The following is a 20,757-nucleotide window of genomic DNA, read 5'->3' as shown; positions in this document are numbered from 1 at the left end:
ACACACACACACACACACACACACACACACACACACACACACACACTGGAGGGGGAGAGAAGGAGGGACAGAGATGGTGGGTGAGAAAAACAAGATGCAGAAGCTAAAGTGTGGACTTTTTTCTTTGCTTTTTAAAGTTATGAAAATATAAAATTATGCCTTTACAGGTAAGTTACAAATACACTGATCAAACTTGTTTCTTGAGGATAGATCATATAGATGGCAGTCTTAGAGAGAAACCAGTGTCACTCCATTGTCTCATCTCATAGGACACACTGACCTGTGATATAGCCAATGTTTTAGCTACAGTTCTCTCACAATTGTCTTCTGCTATGTTTTACACAACTCAATAAATCAATGTAAGCATGTATATCCATTCCAAAGTATCAAGACTGGGCTTAAATAACATGTGCAAGCAAGCAAGAGGAATTTGAATTCAGATGAGTAAAGTAAAATGTTTTGATGGTAAAAGGAATTATATGGATCCTTACTGCAAGGGAACTGGAAATTATCAATCAGCTCACCCCCCTATCTCTTGCTTTTTAGAAATACACAATTTGTCATTTCTGCTTCATTCTAAACATTTGTCTGACCCTATATTCTGCAACACGGCTTCTTGTCTGCTTCTTTCTTTCTTTCTTTCTTTCTTTCTTTCTTTCTTTCTTTCTTTCTTCCTTCCTTCCTTTCTTTCTTTCCTTCTTTCTTTCTTTCTTTCTCCCTTCCTTCCTTCCTTCCTTCCTTCCTTCCTTCCTTCCTTCCTTCCTTCCTTTCTTTCTTTCTTTCTTTCTTTCTTTCTTTCTTTCTTTCTTTCTTTCTTTCTTTCTTTCTTTCTTTAATTTTCCCATACCTCCAGCTGGGTGGGAGCTTTAGGTTGCTGTGCTACTTGTTCTAGCTGTAAATATATGTTTTCCCTTTCTCACTATTTACATTTTGAAAGAAGTCAAGCTGGATTTTATCAAGCAAAGATTTGCTCACTCCCTCCAGGTATGTCCACCCAGGCAGTGTTGGGGGGAAAGGTGGAAACAAAAAGTATACAGCTATTATGCACAAAGAATATACAGCATGAGCACTGAAGCTTAAGCTAGAAGAGTTAGTTGCTACTGCAGACAAATTGACCAATGGATTAGAAAAGGCCATTATTGTAATGATAATGGTGATAAAGACTATGGTAATTAAATGACTGTGGTAATTGAAACTGCTACATTTATGGAACTCTTTTCAAGCATATTACATAAACTGGTTTAGTCTTGAGACTCAAGCATAAAATAGATATTGTTATTTTTTTTTCAGTTTTTACTGAGAGGAAAATTTATGCTCAGACTTGGGCATGGTCTCATGTCTATTGAGTGGCTAGTTGAGACCCAAACTAGATAGTCTGATTATAGAGGCTGTGCTGCTTAGTCTGCCACTGTCACAGTGGATTTGTGAACTGTGGACAGACATCTTTATGATGAAAAAAGAGAAGTTCCCTTAAATTTGAAAGTCTTTTAACAGTGTGTGTCCTAGACACAGATATTCAGACCCAGCATTGTCCTTACCTACTAAGGAAGGGAGTAAAGTTTCCACGTAGTTAGAAAAGAAATTGTTCTCTCATTTAATTTATTCTAGCTCTTTCAAATAAATGAAATAACCTTTAAATATTCATCATCAGAGCATCATCCATTTATCTCTTTGCCTTAATATTTGCTTGAGTTCAAATTAAATTTACCTTTGGCAAAGATCAAGAGCAAGATTCACTCCTTTGGAGTAGAAACCAAGGCTGGTATGTGTGTGATGTTACTGCCCTCTTCCCGGGCCACCTTTTCATTGCTTTTCTGGGAATACAGTTAAATTACAGCTGCTGATATATTGTGGACTGTGGATCTAAATTCTGGCTTTGACCAAGTCAAGGGCTGGTTTCTTAAGGCAGTATTTCACTTCCTGTTTTATCTGTGCTGTCACCTAAATTTAGCACTTAGACTATACTCCCCAATGTCTGCAGAAGTTTTAAATTATTTTCTAGTGATGCATACCGTGTCCATGCAGAGTTGCATATGACAGATTTTCAGGAAAATTCTGGAGCTCTCCAAGTCCCTTTTTTTTTTTCCAGTGAATTAGATCAGTAGTTCCCACAGATCCGGTTTTGGGATGGGTTATAAAGTGACATGTTTCCCACAAAACTGATTGAGTTTTCTTTGGGTTTTTTTGTGGTCCTGCTCTACATGTTTACTATGCAGCAGACTATTTAACAGACCTGTGAAGACACACCAAACCTGGTCATCAAGACCTTTCTTTCTAATTTTAGTGATGATGGTTGTGGAAAATACTGAAATATTGTTTTATATTAAGCAAGCTTGGATAAGACATAAATTCAAATTCTCCTCTTTAAAAAGATGTGACTTCAACAAGAGTCAGCTGTAATTGGTGGAACAGCCTGACCTATTAATCCATAGATAAAAATGATTCAATTAAAATGAAATATAAATATTGAAGGTAGCATAAAACCAAATGAAGCACATCACGGAATTTATGTGCAAATAAATTCACTGAATAAAATTCTCTAGTACATACAAAGTCCATATGCTGTCTTGGTAATGTTATAATTAAGTCAGAGAGTCATGTTGTACTGGCCTCTCCCATCTGCTCTGTGATCTGTTAAGGGACCCATTCAAACAGAATGACAGGTGACCTCAAAATGATACATCCTGCTGACCCATTTGGACAAAGCTGCTGGCTATGCACATTTTGTCTTCATTTATACTGGGCTACAAAGTGATTTTTCATTAAATCAAGCAAATTAGACCATGCAGTGTTCTATTAAGTGGGTTTATTTAAAAGCACTGTTGTTGTTGTGTCTGGATTTTTTTTCATTTGCACAAACAATGATTGTACCGAGGTATTTTTTTCTGCTGTGTTCCATAAATTAATGTGATACTGAAAAGTCTGAGAATAGCACAATAGAAGTCCCATTCTCTTTTTCTTTTAATTGTTGGTATCTGATCAAAGCCAGTCATTTAATGCTTAGAACCTCTGGGTTTTGGGTATATATGTAACTGACGTTAAAAACCTGTGAAAGAGGAACCACTATTTATGATACTAATTGATTTCATTTATTTTGCTTCCCTTGGGCATGCTTCACTGTCATGCCTGCCATTATCTTAATGTTGTTGTTTCCAATAACAGTCATAAAAGTCATTTTAAAGGCAGGGGATCTGGAGCACAGATGTGTCAGGTGTAAAGGCCCTCATCCTCAGAGACATTCAAATTGGCCAAAGGAAACCCCGCCGAATGGTACAGCTGAAGATCCAGCATTTGTCCATCTGTTTATATCCAGGTTACCTTGAGACAGTCTATTTAATTTCTCATCCCTGTAGTGTCTCTTGTTCACCAGTGCATACATATTTCTTTTATTAGAACTGTACAAGGGGAATATTGGTAACAAGGTTAACCTTAGAAGATTAGGAGTTTTTTCACATATTTTGAACAAACAATACAAATTCTAGGAATAAGATTTACTCTAGTCCAAGTTCTTGGAGGAGATTTTAAAATGCCTGCCTTTTTGCTTTGGAGGAAAAAAGGAAGAGGAAAATAAGCTATAATTACAAACAGAGAAATGCTTAGGAAATGGGTTTAAATATAAACGCCTGTTTTAAAGATACTAAAATAAACCTGAGCCTCAACTGGAGACAGGCAATATCTAAGGAGTGACCCAGACTAGTAGAAAAAGCTCAGATTTACAAATGGTGATAATTAGTCAAATGCGCATTGCTCTTGGGAGAAGCATGACCTTGGAATACTGGTTTCTGAATAAAATCAGAGATCCTAATTGGGCAGTATGAAAAATGTCACTTGGTAATGTGGGGTACTATTTATAAGTAAAAAAAAAACTATTGGGGCTTTCTTAGCAGAATTTAGGTAAGTCTGTAATGGTTAGAAAGTATTCCATTCATTTGCTCAGTTGGAAGCATTTTCTGAACATCTAAAGGGCTCCTGGCATTGTTTTCAATTCAAGAAATACTACGGTAGTATACAAAATAAAGTGATCTCATAAAAGCTACCATTCCAGTTGTGGTAAAGGCAAATGGTAAACAAACCTGTTATCTATTCTGTATGGGAACCAGTATTCATTAATTAGCCTCAAATTTGGATATTGCTTAAAAGATAAATTTGTATGAGGTCTTTCTGAAATTGAAAACTTTAACTTAAGAGCACCTCTATGAGCCAAAATTAAATGGATATTCATTTCAATGAAATAATGTTTATGGTAGCCATTTGCTTTGAAAATGTTCCTTTCATTTTTCCCAAGTTCACATAGCACTTCATTGTGTTGTGGTGGGAAGGGCATAAGGTTAATTTCTGGTGAAATGCCACTACCCTGGATACCCATATTGCATTGGAGAAAACCATAGGTTCTTCAAAGCAGGTTACAATCAGAAATCTGAGGGAGAAGAAGATTGAAGAAGGTGAAATGGGTACATAAAATCATATCAAGAAAATGTTATTTCTATGATTGTATTTAAAGATTTATTTTAATATTGAAGCAATATCCAACTAAATTGCTAAAAGTTCCATGTTTGGAGGGAACTTGCAGATTTCAGTCCTTGTTTGAGCCAGTTAGCTCAGGCCTAATCCATCTCCTTATCAGTCATCATACAAATGCAAGCGACAAATCAAAAGCAGGTGCACATTTTTCTCACTACTGGAAAAAAGAGTGGATCAAACACATCCTCTTTCTGTATGATCAGTGATGCATAAGAATAATGGGTAGACTGATGATCTGAGATTTAGCTGGTGAATTAAGACCAAGAATTCTGCCGGGCTTGTGGAACAAAGAGCATATCAAATGGGATTTCTCTGTGGATGCTGATGGCAGTGGTAAAGTGAAAGAGGATTATTTAAATACATGTTTAAATATTCAAAAGCTATATGTGCTGGTATGTAAGTGAACTAGTATTTCCTTTCCCTCCAGTGACCTTGAGATCAAACTACATTTATCAAAGTTCTTATTGTATCCTCCTTTGCACTCTTCTTCCAATACCTACAGGCTTTTAAACACATACTTGTCGTGGCTCTAATCAATGTAGCTGTTTTGTCTTGTTGTAGTTTATTTTGTTTTGTCTTATTTTGGCTTTGACTAGTTATGGGCTTTGAAATCCTTGATTGCTCATTATATTGATTCCTAAACCATGAAAATATTGATGGTAGTGTCTGTCTGCTCGCTTTCATTGCTCTCTATATGTGACTTAAACAGAATTATTTTAATCTCCTTCACAGCTTACATAAACATACATTAAATTAGGGATGATCCAAACATCGTTTGTTTTAATGACATTGTGTTTATGGATGGTAGCTTTCCTTCAGGCTGATTGTTGTTAACTTCCAGGCACATAGATGCTTTGTTTTCTATAGTATCTATTTCAGACCTTCATATGATTTCAGCCAATACAATGTTCTCTAGATATGTGCATTGAATGAGTAATGAACTTGTAGTTTGCATAAAGCTTAATTTCTAAAAAGGCATTTACTCATCCTTATCTTTGCATTTTTATCCATTCTTTTTTTTCTCACAGGCTATGGTAACATTTTAAATTAATCCTGGCTAAAGATTAAATAATATACCCATGTAGTCATTTGCTAAAAGGGTGAAATTATTTTTCTTAGTGTTCAGAGATGAGTATACCAAGTGAATCAAAACATATTAATATGCCAGAGATGGCCCAGAAAGTTTAGTTGTGGAAACCATTTCTCTCTCTTGGCAGTCATTGAAGACATTGAGGGACTATGCAAATAAACACACTGGTTGTCCTGAATCAGGAGTTCTTGAGTAACTTTTAAAAGTCAGTTTTCTAACAGTACTGTATATCATTATTGTCTATATTGTTATTTGAGAATGTTGGAGCATTAGTTATGGTTGGGAGAGAGGAAGCAGAACATTCTTAACTCTCAATACCTCTGTGCTATCACAATGCTTATCTTAGTTTGGATTTATCATCTGTAAAATGGGTGTGACAGAGTACCAACTGTATACAGTTTTGTGAAAAACACAAGCAAAGAGTACTTGCTTGTGTCTGATGCTAGCAATGACTGAATAAAAATTAAATAATATCACCAGTATTATCTTTATGGCTGAACATGTAAGCTGAAAGCACAAGCTTTTATGAGACATGGTTTCCTACACTACCCACTCTACATGCATGTTAGACAGGATGTACTAAAACTGGACATACTAAGAAACTTGTGCAAGATCTGTGAGTAGACATGTTGCCCAAGCATTGGTAAACCTGGCTTTGGAATGTGGTGAAACCATCTATACTAAAGAGGCCAAGAAACAGTGCCATGTTCTCTTCAATACCTATGGAGTACTATTATATGCAACCTCAACCATCCTCAGTATATAAGCTAGAAAATAATTAATCTGGGACGCAGAAACACCTCTAGGCCACAGATCTCAGCACTGATTCTAATTACCTGACTTCAGACATGTCTCTCAAAATAAAATCCCCAGGTAATTTTATGAAGTTCGATGCTATAACTTGAATTCATGTCTCTTCAAAATTTACCTGTTTAAAACTTAAGTACCAAAGGAACAACATTAATCTCACACACCCATGAGGCCATGGGAGGCCATGAGGCTAATGAAAATGAAGAAGAATGTACAATTAAGACTTTACTTAGATGAACAAGAGATGATAGGATAGACTACTCATCCCCTCTGCCAAGAGAGGTTACAGCAGGAAGTTGATTCTGAAGTGTGCTGGAGCGTTGCATGGTAAATTCTGTTCTACACATATGCTCTCAGGTTTCAATATGAATACAAGTCAGTATGTCTGGAGTGTGTCCTAGTCACCTGTAATTCTAATAAGCTCCCAGAGGCTGAAATATTGTTGCTTCATAGACACCACATGCCTCATTTAGTCTGCCAAGACAAATTTAGCATAAACATGGATGTTTTAGTTAGGGTTTCTGTGGCTGTGATAAATAACATGACCAAAAGCAAATTGAGGAGGAAAGGGTTTATTTTCTTTTTACAACCAGTAGTTGATCATCCAGGGAAGTCCTCCTGGAACTTAAGACAGGAACCTGGAGGCAAGCATTGATACAGAACCCACAGAAAAGTGCTGCTTACTGTCTTGCTCCTCATGGCCTGGTCTGCTTTTCTTCTTATAGCACCCAGGGCCACCATCCCAGAGATGCCACCATACACAATGTGCTGTATCCTTCCATATCAATCATCAACAAAAAAATATACCACAGGGCTATCCATAGACCAATATGTTAGAGGAGTTTTCTCAATTAGGGTTCCCTCTTCCAAACTGGCTAGCTTATGTCAAATTGGGATAAAAGGTAGATAGTCCAATATGTATTAATTACATTGAACAAGAGTCTTTACAAATAAGTATAAACAGAAAAACTCATATATAGGTATTACACATACTATGCAAGTCCTCTTAGTTGTATTTTAGGATCTTTTCAGAGTTATCATTTATTTCTAATAGATCTCTAGTAACCTTCTACTTAAACTTCACCAGACAAGTGCTGAGTAAGATTGGATCTCTGACACAAATACTGACGTACTCTAAAATGAAGAGTTTACCACATATGGAAAGCCATATAGAAATTTTTGTTATACAAATAAGAAAAAAATAAAAAGTATGAAACCTTAGAATGCTTAATTTGAGAAGTACAGAAAACCTATCTATTTACATCATTTATCCCCCCTCAGCTCTCCAACTTCAACTCCTCTCAAGTCCTCCTCATTTGCTTTCAATCCCATGGCATCTTCTTCAATCACACACACACACACACACACACACACACACACACATGTGCCCACACACATGTACATATAAAAGATTTATTACTACATTTATATGATGAATTAATGACAGGGAAATAACTTTATTCTGGTTCAGATTTTCATTTAAACTTTAGTCTTTGTTGTTATTTAACTAAATGTTTTTAATACATGTCTTCCCCTCCTGCACTTTTCCAAGGCCCTCCAGCCTCCTTACTCACCAACTTTCTGAAATGCAGTCAAAACATGTCAACATTCCTGGAGACATTTCTGTTACAAATTTAAATTAATTTTATGTTGGAGGTTTAAGTCTCCTTATACAAGAGAAACTAAAAAGTATCTAACTCTACAGTCATTAAGTTCTAATGAGTTGGGGCTCCTCATGAACTTTAATCTCTGGATTGGGTCCAGTTATGATTTTCTGTGATGTTCTCCATTTCTTTGATGAGGCATGGTAGCTATACTTATCTGTGTGTGTAAGGATAAGATTTGGAATGTAACAAGGATCTAAGCTGTCTTAGCAAAGTATGAATAGTAGAATCTTTTCTAAGGATCATGACCTCACTAGCCACAGAAGCTAAATAGCTTTCCAGTATCAGGCATGATTTCCTTCCTGTTGACTGGGCCTGAAGTTCAATTAGACAGCTGTTGGTTGACACCGACATGTGAGTGCCTTTGCTACACCTTTATGCATATCTTGTCATGCTGGTAATTGTTGTGATTCATAGGTATTGCAGCTGGGTAGGACTGTTTAATTGCTTCCCTTCATTGGCAGGTGGCACAGTATTTTCTGGAACCATGGACGCTAGATTGCAGGAAAGAAGCTTTTAGATCAAATCTGGCTAGAATTATCTGAGTTGAGTGTCCTAAGTTTGAGTTGTATTCAGCAATAGGTGCCTACTGTAAACCCCAAGAGGCAACCAAGGGCCAAATTGATAACCTATACAGTTTTGGGAGTCACCTGAATTATGCTGATTAATTATTTGAAAGGTTTTTTTTTTCCCTTGGCATTAAGTTTTTGTTAGTCTATGTTTTTGGGAGGAGCATGGTCAGCCCAAGTTGCTTAACTTCCATATTTGTGTGTGTGTGTGTGTGTGTGTGTGTGTGTGTGTGTGTGGTATATCATATATCTATATAATATATACTATATAATGTAGTACTATATATATAATATAATACTATATAATGTACTATATAGTATATAGTATATCATATAATATAATATATAATATACAATATATAATATATAATATATATCATATAATATATAATATATTATATATTATTATATATAATATATTATATATCTAATATATCTAATATATCTAATATATCTAATATATGTATATACATTCATTTATATATGTTATGTATAATTTTATGCAAACCAGAAATAATATGATTCCGTAAGGCTTTGTCAAGCCATTTCGGTGTTGTTTGTCTCTTATTTGCCCTTGACTTTTGATATTGACCTCCCTGTCTCCATCCAGTTGGAGCCTCCTTCCGATTATTACAATTTTTGCATTTTCCAAATCATATCATCTATATGCTTCTTTTTCAGGCCTTCCTTCCACCTCTTGTTGTACTTTCCCATTTTCTGTGGTTGCCCTGTGATGTATTCTCAAATATGAGGATTTGCAGCTGGGTTACCTCATTCAGTATAATCTTACTTTTACAGAATTCAATTTAATGTTATTTTATTTTAATTTTGATACAGGTTTTCTCAGGATAACAGCCTTGGCTGTCCTGGAACTTATTTTGTAGACCAGGCTGACTTTGAACTCACAGAAATCCACATGCCTCTGCCTCCTGAGTGCTAGGCTTAAAGGCATGTGCTACCACCACCTGGCAGTATAATCTTTTCTGAGCCTATCCATTTACCTGAAAAGTTTATGATTTCATTTTCCTTGTGGACAAAAATATTTAATAAATACTTTAAAGTAGATTCACATTAAAATATTGAACATGTTCTATGCATTTTGACCAGCTGTGGTTTTCTGTAATGGTCTCTCCATCTGCTGCAACGAGAGGTTTATTGAAGAGGGATGAGAGATACATTCACCTTTGTTTATAAGAATGTATGTCTATAATGCAGTTGCAAATTATATGGGTTTAGGAAAGTGGCAGTAGTAGGCTTTCCTTTAGAGTCTATTATCTCATAAGTTATGTATACTTGGGTAGGTTTAAAAGTACAAGGCATGATTTCCCTCCTATTGAGCAGGCCTTAAGTCCACCTTTATTCTTTATTCCCTCCATGATATAAGTGTCACTGTTGTCATTTCTAGGTTTTACAGCTGGGTAGGATAATTAGTTGCTTTCCTCCCTTGACACCTTGCATATAGCACCTTTATATACTATGAAAATTAGTTTTTTTGGAAGGAGGCTTCTAGATTGGTTATAGCTCTATTCCCCCAAGTTCTGTGTCCAAAGAGTATGGTGTCCTAAGTGGTAGGGAATTTGTCTTCAAGTTCAGAGAGGTGATCAAAGGCAAATAATTGCCTGTAGTCTTGGAGATCTCTTGGACTCTACAGAATAAATAAAAAAGGAGATTCCACATGTCCAGGAATTATTATTGTGTTAGATAGTCTATGGATCTCAGGGGGGTACCTTATCATGACAATTAGTATGTTTATTAAAAATTATATACGATTATGTATGTACATTTTAAGTAAAATTAAAACATATGTCTCCATAAGGATTTTCCAAACATCTTTAGTAATTTGATACTTTTCTCTCCTCTGTATTACTTTTCCTCCACCTCCTCAGTTACTAACTCCATTTTTCTCTCTTACTCATTCATAGCTCCTGTGTCCTATGATGCTCTAGTCTAGAATTATTCCTTGCCTCATGATTTCTCTCTACTTTCCTTTTCATGGCCATAGGATATGTTGACATATATACAGCCCAAATCTTAGATATAAGGCCCAGGGAAAATTGTGGAAGAAGGTGCTGAAAGATTGTAAGAACCAGAGGATCAGGACATCAGCCATTAGAAAGTGCTTGTATATGATAGGAAAGCTGCATCCATGAAATCACAGCTACAGTCACCTTAAAAATGACACCAGCAGTTGACATGTCAGCATGGGTCGAGGAAATCTCTTAGGGTCCAATACCAAGATGAAGAACCATAAACACTTAACGTTTTCTGAGATCAGTCCCTTGCTGAGTTATCCAATCCCTAGTTGTGATCTCTGAACACATTTCCCTATGAGAAACACTGCAACATTAAATGAATTCACCAGGATGCATTTATATATCTGCTTGTATATATTGTATAGTAATAATTAAGGAAGAAGAAGACATGGCTTCAATAGAAGGTGGCTAAGATATGGGAAGATAAGGAGGGGCATAGAGAGGGGTGGGGATTATATAAGTATACTACATACACGTGAAATTCTCAAAAAAGTTAAATTAAAAAACATGGAACATTTTAAAATTTCACTTTAAAGGACAAACATGCAACCAAAAACTTATATATCAAAAGCTAATGATCTGAGTTTAGAAGGCAGTTTGCCAGACTAAAAAGCAGTCTGTGAACTAGCTGCTCTGTTATATTTCATTAGGAGATAAGGCATTTCCTTGAGATTTAGTGTGGGATATTCCTTTAAATTGTGGCAGGCAGGCAGGAAAGTGACAGTAGTTTGAAATCACCTGATGTATAGGTGGCACTTGGTCAAATACCAAAGGTTTCTGGAAAAGTTCTCTGGGTTCATTGTCAGATCACACCAAAGTACCAAGAAGACAGGGAAATGTCATATTAGCATACTTGTTTTGCAAATGTCAGCTTTAACAATGCTCAGGTGACAAAGTTGGTGCTCTACCATTTATTTATTTATTTTAATCAGAGGAAAATTACAGTTGGAAATTCAACCAGAGTATAGTCAAATGCCATTAGTCTTTCAAAGTTATTTTCAAAATGGTGGATAGGTTTTCTTCCCTCAAAAAGGTACAAATAAGATAATTTTCAGCATTAGAATAGGTAAGGGTCGTTATAATAATAACAATGATCAACTTAAATTCAGGGTTCTTTTAAAACACGTTTTCAGGGAGAAAAGACAAGCACAAATTTAGCCATCCTAACATGATATTTTTACATACTGCCCAGCCTTCAGATAACCAGCTGCAGTAGGAAGGTGGCCAAAAAAAGGGACAATGAGCCTGGCTGACTTCCCACCATACTTCCTTTCCAAAACCAGTGACTTCCCTTAAGAAAGTTATTCTTTAAGAAAACCTGGAGAAGATTCTTGATAATATATATTTACATATATATGAACAAATTCAGCTCTAAGAATATAAACCAAAAAGAGGTTAGATTTTTTTCCCTTTTGACTCCATATGTTGTAATTGAGGCAGAGAGAAGATTTTGGGGGCAAATTCAGGGAGATGAGAAACTTATCCTATTTCTTGTATTCTTGAGATTGGACCTTAATTAAAATCTAGGAAAAAGCAAAAACCACAAAGTATATTTTTCAGCATAGGAAACCTGAATCAGCTAAAAGCATGAAGCACATACAGTCACATAGTTGTTTGTTCAAAAATTTTTTTTCATGATTTAATGCTGTTTTTTCCATTTGACTCAGAATTTACCATTAGAATCTTTATGATTGTTTTTGTTGTTGTTGCATCTACACTTTCATAAATTTGAAGATTTCTGTAATGAACCAAAAAAGTCACCAAAATACTGGCATTAGAAGTAAATTACATTTTGCCCAGAGAATGTATGGAAATGCCTATTAATAAAACCTCTGAATCAAATTCTGTTTTATCCACTGACTTTGATAATTTGGGAGAGATATATAACTTTTTTATTGCTCTTTAAGAGATTGTGGTTAATAACATCTTAGCCCGTTTTCCTCTCCCATTCTTAACCTTTGAGAAACAGCAAGTTGTAAACAAAGATTTTCATTTTCACTGGACATGTAACTTAAGGAAATTCAGTTCTTGTATTGTCTAGAGGCTGAGAACAACCTTTACATAAATTGTTACTTCAGTATATTTGATAATTTTTTGAAGTTATGTAAAATTGTGTGTGTGTGTGTGTGTGTGTGTGTGTGTGTGTGTGTATGTGTGTGTGTTACTACTATCTTTTTGATAAATTTGTTCTAGAAAAATAAATTAAGTACACAGGGCTGGCAAGATGGTTAAAAATCATGATACTAACCCTCACTATCAGAGTTCAATACCTCTATGGTTGAAGGAGAGGGCCTACTCCTGCAAGTTATCTTCTGACCCCCCCCCACACACAAATGTAGCAAAATGTTTTAAAGATGATTAGATATTTTTTCTCTTGTTTTTGGCTGCTAGAATGAATAACTTAGACTTGGTAGTTTATAAATAACAAATTTATTGCTCATAGTTCTTTCAGACTGGTAAATCTACAATAAATAGTGCCAGCAGATTACATGTTTCGAAGTAGCCTGTTCCTCATAGATGATATTTTTTTATGTGTCTTTACCTGGTGGAAGGAATAAACAACCTACTTTAGGTCTCTTATACAGATGCTAATTCTATTCATGAGAACCCTGTCCTTGTGATGTAAACATGTTCTGAAAACTCCAATCTCTTAATACCCTTACTTTAGGGATTACATTTCAGCATAGAAAGTTTGGAGACGATATCTGCATTAAAAATATAGCATTGTTGTTTCATACTATTGAGGAAAGAAAGATTTGCTTAAATTTTCTTATTTAAATATATGATCCTGCTTTTCGGTTTTACTTGTAGGATATTGTTTTATGTTTGTAAATTTATCTTAGTTACAGCACCCCATGTTTTACTTCTACTTTCAGATTGACTTAGCTAGGATAATTACTTATGTCCCAGTTTGCTTTCCTAATTTGGAAATATGTACTTTTGATATCATAAAAATCTATAGTTCAATTAACCATGATAGTAAATTATATAAAGAACTTACTAAGTAAACTCAAGTGACTTTGTTTAAAAGTGAGACAGGCCAATTATTTGGATATAATTTCTGGTTGATTAAATTAAAATTATATAATAAGCAGTTTCATGTGACTATAGAGGTCGGAGGCATCTGTCTCTTCCTACTGCTATTGCACCAGTATAATGTATTACACAGTCATTTCTTCAATAAATATTTACAGTACTTATCTAGTGTGTGTTCAACCTTGTACTTATTTCTAGAGATACAGTGGGAAATAAGGCAATGTCCTTTATTCATTAGTCTCATACACAAAATTATTAAATGGTAGTTGATTAGCTTTCCTTACTCTGATATCAACATTGTAATTTTAATAACCAAGAAGGGCTCAAGTAATTCAGCTGTTTAGTACTATGTACATATAGGGCCTATATCCCTGGGATACGGGGCCACTTTATGAACAATAAAAGGCAGAGCTGATTACTATAGGTTTCCATACTCTGAGCTGATGAATATCCACATTTTTCAGTAGTGTGTGCTGACTTTGAATATTTGCCTCCATTTATACTTCATGATGGAACTAGTACATGTCCTAGACCAGTGTAGATTTTCTTAAATATGGCCTATATTGGAATCTAATTCTACTCTGCCTTATCTTTGTTTGTTTTTGTCCTATAAAATTACTGATTCTAAGACTCAATCTTTAGAACATTAGTAGCATTTAGTGTGGAACGGCTGTTCAAATGAAACTTCACAGTTTGCTAACCTCACTGGTTTCCCTACATGGGGGGATGATTCCCTCATAGTGAAACAGCATAGGCCAAACAAAAAGAAGCATATAACTTTTGAAAAATTATATTGTATTTTAAGCTACCAAAAGGAACTCCTCCCTACCATACTGTCACTTGTCCATCCCCATGTTCTTTAGTAGCACTCATGTAGTAATCGTTATGGGTTTAATATATTTAATACGTGCTATATTTGCTTTTCTCATCATTGTGGCTAGATATTGGGCACAGAGGCATTTAAAGGAATAAGGTAATAAATGCTTGGCATCAGCAGCATGAGGCAGCTGGCCACATGGAGTCTATATACAATAATCAGACCGAGTTGAATAATGCTGGAGCTCTACCCTTTTTCTCCTTCCCCAACCCCTAGCCTGTCACTCCAGCCCATTGAATGATGCCACCAATATTCAGGGTAGGTCTTTGTTTTTCATTTAAACCTCTCTAGAAATACACTCAAATATATACCCAACCAAGGTGTGTGTCCTGGGTGATTCCAAATCCAGACTATCAACAATGAAAATTAGCTGTTACATTCAGGATGCTTGCACTGTACTTGGATGAATAAGTTTATATGGTTCCGAAAATCACTGAAAGAAGACAGCAGACTCAGATAGTATGCAAAGACAGAGAGGGTTTGTTCTGCAGAAACAACCAGCATGCAGGGGACAATCATTCTTTGAAATGACAACCCATACAACGGCATAGGCCTTCTTAAATTAGGGGAATTTTGTAGAAAGATTAAGTAATCTAAAATTTTTGTTGGTGCTGCGAAGGGATCACAGGGGTCAACTTTTGATTGGTTTGTGCCAGGTCGTCAGTGGTCTGCATTCCTAAGTCATGAATGTTTAACCACAGGATGAAACAGGCTCAGCGCAGATAAGATATTTTCCCATTCTTGCGGTTATCCTCAGGCTGTTCTTTGGGAGGGGGTTTTATGACCTTGTGCCTGGATTTTATGGCCTCTTCCTGCAGCTGCTGCCTTATGGCCTAGTTCCTAGGACGTATGGTCTGTTCCTGGAACTAGTCCCTTATGACATTCTATTTGAAATCAGGCCTGGTCCCTAAATGGAGACAAATGAGGTTTGGGTAGTCTTTTCAAGTTAGCATGAAGAATTTCTACCAATTCTATTGGTTTACTTTGTTCTTAACTGCTGTAATTAGTGACTGGTAGTTCAGTAGTTAGAACAATTATTTAACATGTTTGAAATATTCTTCTATTAACTCAGATGCTACTGTTCTTTGGTTACTTTTTTCTCCAAAGAATAAGAAAAAAATCCAACATGAAAATTAGTGTGTGTGTGTGTGTGTGTGTGTGTGTGTGTGTGTAGCTTGTAATTTTAAAAAGCCACACTAAATCCATCTAGAGGCAGGCCTCGGAGGTTTCACCCACTCCCCATGGCTAGCCCTAAGCAGCCTTCTGGCCCTGATTCCAGCGACCAGCTGCTAAGCGGACCAAACCTGTTTTTTCTTGAAACCCCCTAGAGCTAGCTGATTGTCTTCCTCAGGCCAACCCATGGATGGTCTTTTGAACACCTACAACACTCCAGTCTCATTCAACTCTCTCTAGCCCCATGAAAAGAAAACACTAGAGACTTATATTTATACCAGCCAGATTTGTATCAGCAAATCTCCAACCCCAATATGCACATGCAGAGAATGCACAACTCAGTTAATATGAATACAAGCTGCATGCCTAGGTTAGGTAAATATACCATACACTACTCTATTGCTCAGCTATGAAATCCCTAGCTACTTGCAGTTCCTCCTGCCCATGTAGGCCTGTTCCATCTTCAACCTCTTCTTCCTCCATCTTCTCCTCCCTCTATCTTCTGCCTCCTCTCCTCTTTTACCTCCCTCTCTCCCTTCTATAAAACTTTCAGCTCTGCTTTTTCCCTCCACTGCTCTAGCCTTCAGGCTTTATTTGACCAGTACCTAGTAGGAATTTTCACACACACGCATACACACACACACACACACACACACACACACACACACTCACAAACTTTCAGGTTGGAAATTTTTCCTATTCTTTGGAGAAAAAAGTAATCAAAGAACAGTAGCATCTGAGTTAATAGAAGAATATTTCGAACATATTAAATCGTTATTCTTACTACTGAATTACCAGTCATTAATTACAGCAGTTAAACTTCTAGGAAGAATTCCTAGTAGGAATTTTATCTGACATCACCTGAATATCTTGTCAGGGAACCCCTCTTGAGGTTGGAAAAAATACAAACCACAATCCACAACATACATATATAATTTACCCATGGATATAGGTCATAAGCCTTAGGGGAAAACAGGATGCTGTTATTCTATTAAATAGGTATAGTATTAAAATAATAAATACTTATTACACCCATAGTTCAGAGCACCTCTCAATTTTCATCAGAGCTTCTTCATGAAGGAGATCGAAAGTGCTGCAAAGACCCTTAACTGGCTAATATGCAGAGAATAAAATACATTAGAATGCTCAACCTTAAATGGGACATACTTATTTTACCCCTCCACGAAAGGCTCTGAGATCTTTTCAGAAGAGGGGTGAAAAAATTGTTAAGAGCCAGAGGTGGTCTATAACATTAAGGAAAGTATTCTGTAGGCACAACCAGAAAGTGGCATATATCAATTTAAAGTGTTCATGAAAGCATAAATAAGACTTGTGCAAGCTATAGCCAGACAAAATCCTAACAGAGATATGAAGATAGGCATGAATTCTCACCAATATCTGGAGTGTTATTGTCATTTGGTAACTGCTGAGAGAGGAAGAGTCAGTTTTCTTTAATGATGTGACTTATAATACATTGACCACATCCCAAGACAGGCCCCACTTCCAAGACTAGCCAGGAAACACTAAGTAGATTCACTTTGGAGAGAATAAAAGAGGAAATAGCAAATTTGGGTGGCAAGGGATGAAAGGGTGGAAAGGTTGGTTATAAAAAGAGTAGAGGGGATATATTCAAACTATATTGCATGAAATTCTAAAGTATTTCATAAAAATACTGTTTTGAAAGAGAATTTCAGAAGTTAATCATTATGCCATCCACACATTTTAGTATTTATGCATTTGGAGGCTATAAAATAATTGCGAAATATTTTTGACATTACTAATCCAGGAGCATAGAATTAGAAGGTAGAATTAAACTATAGGGTCCTTGAAGATATCTTAAATCATGATTTTAATCTCCAATAGCGTCACAGTGATGGGCATATAAGTGCTCAGAAAATATCTGATGATTTTAAAACATCAAAATAATCAGCCTAATAATTAGTTGTTATTTCACCATAGAGATTTCATAGAAAATTTGAGAACTATCTGCCTTTCCTAGTCAGTGGCAAGGAGGGATTTATGCATGTGGCCCCATTCCCCTAATGACAAGCACTTTCACAGACTGTGTCAGGAGAGGTTGAGGTTTTTAATTACGAGTTGTCAGTCTGCTTTTCTGGGACATTAAGCAGAGGTTCTGCATATCCAATGTATAGGTTTGAAACTAATTTCACATTTTAGCATGCTTTTAGAATTGATTACCATGATGAGAGACTGGGTCAGTGAAAAGATCCACAGAAAGCATAGATGATGGCATCATGGGCTTTAGTGAAATCAGCACAATGCATGTCAAAATGTGGAAGTAATACTAACAGTGAGAATCACGGAGGTTAGTGTTTTATGATTTCATTTAATATCAATTATATTCAAATATTAGCAACATGATTACTCCTGGCACCTGAAAATGCTTCTAAGTTAATTCTATTTATACAGATCTAGCTGACTTCAGAGAAAGGGATGTTTTGTGTACTAAAACTCTTCAGTAAGGACCAGTTAGATATCCCTACGTTAATTTTGATTCCCTTGACCTTTACTGCCTTTTCCTCTTAAGCCTTCATTTCTTCACAGTTGCAAATGGGTACCATAAGAATCTTCTGTATAGGCATGCACAAATGCAATACATATTTGCTGTCACTCTCTGTTATGTGGAGCACACACATGCTGTGAATTAAGCAAGCACTTGAACGACAATAATACCTCGTACTGCTGAAGTGTTATGTGTTCATCTATGCTATTTGTTTACAAGCACTAATTGACTAGAGTTTTATCATAATTTTCTCATGGTGTTTGTATTTGTGCTCTTTGAAAGAGCTTAAGCTGTCATCAGAAAATTACAGCATTAACACCACATTTTAGATGACAGCATGTTGTAGCAAGTTTCATTATTTTATTCTGATTTCTCCTTATTGTGACCTGATGTGTGTGTGTGTGTGTGTGTGTGTGTGTGTGTGTGTGTATCACATAGAAAAACTAGTATATCTTCTTTTATTCTTTCGAGTCTTAATTTGGCTAAATCTTGGAAAGAAGTGGAGTCAAACAAAATCATGTGGATAGAGTTATTCTTCTGTCCAAAGTCATGCCTGACTTACTAAGTAGGAAATTTAGGCTTGTATTTTCCCAGTCATTTTGTACTTTGTGATTAAAGAATTGACTCATATAAGAAGAACATCTTTGCCTTTTCTGCAACGGGTTTGCTGTCAGAATGCAGGTATTGTGAAAGCCACTGCTAATTCAAAGCAAAAATGGGAAAGGAAAAGACTCACTTCAACATCGTTGTAATTGGACACGTAGATTCCAGCAAGTCCACCACAACTGGCCACCTGATTTACAAATGTGGTGGCATCGACAAATGAACCATCCAAAAGTTTGAGAGGGAGGCTGCCTGCCGAGATGGGAAAAGGCTCCTTCAAGTATGCCTGGGTCTTGGAAAAACTGAAAGCTGAGCATGAGCCTGATATCACTATTGACATCTCCCTGTGAAAATTTGAGACCAGCAAATACTATGTGACTATCATTGATGCTCCAGGACACAGAGACTTCATCAGAAACATGATTATAGGTACATCTCAGGCTGATTGTTCTGTTCTGATTGTTGCTGCTGGTGTTGGTGAATTTGAAGCTGGTATCTCTAAGAAGGGGCAGACCTGTGAGCATGTTCTTCTGGCTTAAACCCTGGGTGTGAAAAAGCTAATTGTTGGTGTTAACAAAATGGATTCCACCAAGCCACCATACAGTCAGAAGAGATAGGAGGAGATCGTTAAGGAAGTCACCACCTACACTAAGAGAATTGGCTACAACCCTGACACAGTAGCATTTGTGCCAATTTCTGGTTGGAATGGTGTCAACATGCTGGAGCCAAGTGCTAATACGCCGTGGTTCAAGGGATGGAAAGTCACCTGCAAAGATGGCAGTGCCAGTGGCAGCACACTGCTGGAAGCTTTGGACTGTATCCTGCCACCAACTCATCCAACTGACAAGCCTCTGCGACTGCCCCTACAGGATGTCTATAAACTTGGGGGCATTGGCACTGTCCCCATGGGCCGAGTGGAGTGTTCACAAACCTGGCATGGTGGCTACCTTTGCTCCAGTCAAGGTAACAACTGAAGTCAAGTCTGTTGAAATGCACCATGAAGCTTTAAGTGAAGCGCTTCCTGGGGACAATGTGGGCTTCAATGTAAAGAATGTGTCTGTCAAAGATGTTAATGTGTCCGTTAAAGATGTTAACATGGTAATGTTGCTGGTGACAGCAAAGATGACCCACCAATGGAAGCAGCTGGCTTCACTGCTCAGATGATTATCCTGAACCATCCAGGCCAAATTAGTGCTGGCTATACTCCTGTTCTAGATTGTCACACAGCCCACATAGCATGCAGGTTTGCTGAGCTTAAAGAAAAGATCGATCGTCATTCTGGTAAGAAGCTGGAAGATGGCCCCAAATTCTTGAAGTCTGGTGATGCAGCTATTGTTGATATGGTTCCTGGCAAGCCCATGTGTGATGAGAGCTTCTCTGACTATCCTCCACTTGTTCATTCTGCTGTTCGTGACATGAGGGAGACAGTTGCTGTGGGTGTCATCAAAGCTGTGGACAAGAAGAAGGTTGCTGGAGCAGACAAAGTCACCAAGTCTACCCAGAAAGCGCAGAAGGCTAAATGAATATTATACCTAACACCTGTCACCCCAGTGTTAATCAGTGGTAGAAGAAAGGTCTCAGAACTGTTTGTCTCAATTGGCCATTTAAGTTTAATATTAAAACTAGTTATTGATAACAATACATTGTATAATCTTCAGAAGGAAAGAATGTTTTGTGGACCATTTGTCTGTGTGTGGGGGGAGCACTTTTAAGTTACTAGTTTTCAAAATCAGTACTTTTTAATGGAAACAGCTTGACCAAAAATCTGTCACAGAATTTTGATACCCATTAAAACAAGTTTAATGAGAGGAGAAGAAGAAGAAGAAGAAGAAGAAGAAGAAGAAGAAGAAGAAGAAG

General features: G+C 36.6%; 1 protein-coding gene and 1 pseudogene across 1 annotated transcript in view; both read left to right on the top strand.

Moving 5' to 3' along the window:
• Il1rapl2 (interleukin 1 receptor accessory protein like 2) overlaps window positions 1-20,757 on the top strand; it is a 1,099,213-nt gene that overhangs the window by 500,678 nt on the left and 577,778 nt on the right. The gene's annotated exons all lie outside the window — the stretch shown is intronic.
• Window positions 19,013-20,423, top strand: LOC114623638 (annotated as a pseudogene).

This window comes from Grammomys surdaster, unplaced genomic scaffold (genome assembly GCF_004785775.1).
Source record: "Grammomys surdaster isolate TR1022 unplaced genomic scaffold, NIH_TR_1.0 200, whole genome shotgun sequence".
In the NCBI taxonomy this organism is placed as follows: Eukaryota; Metazoa; Chordata; class Mammalia; order Rodentia; family Muridae; genus Grammomys; species Grammomys surdaster.
The sequence above is the reverse complement of the archived record's forward strand: the minus strand, read 5'-3'. Positions and strand labels throughout refer to the sequence as shown.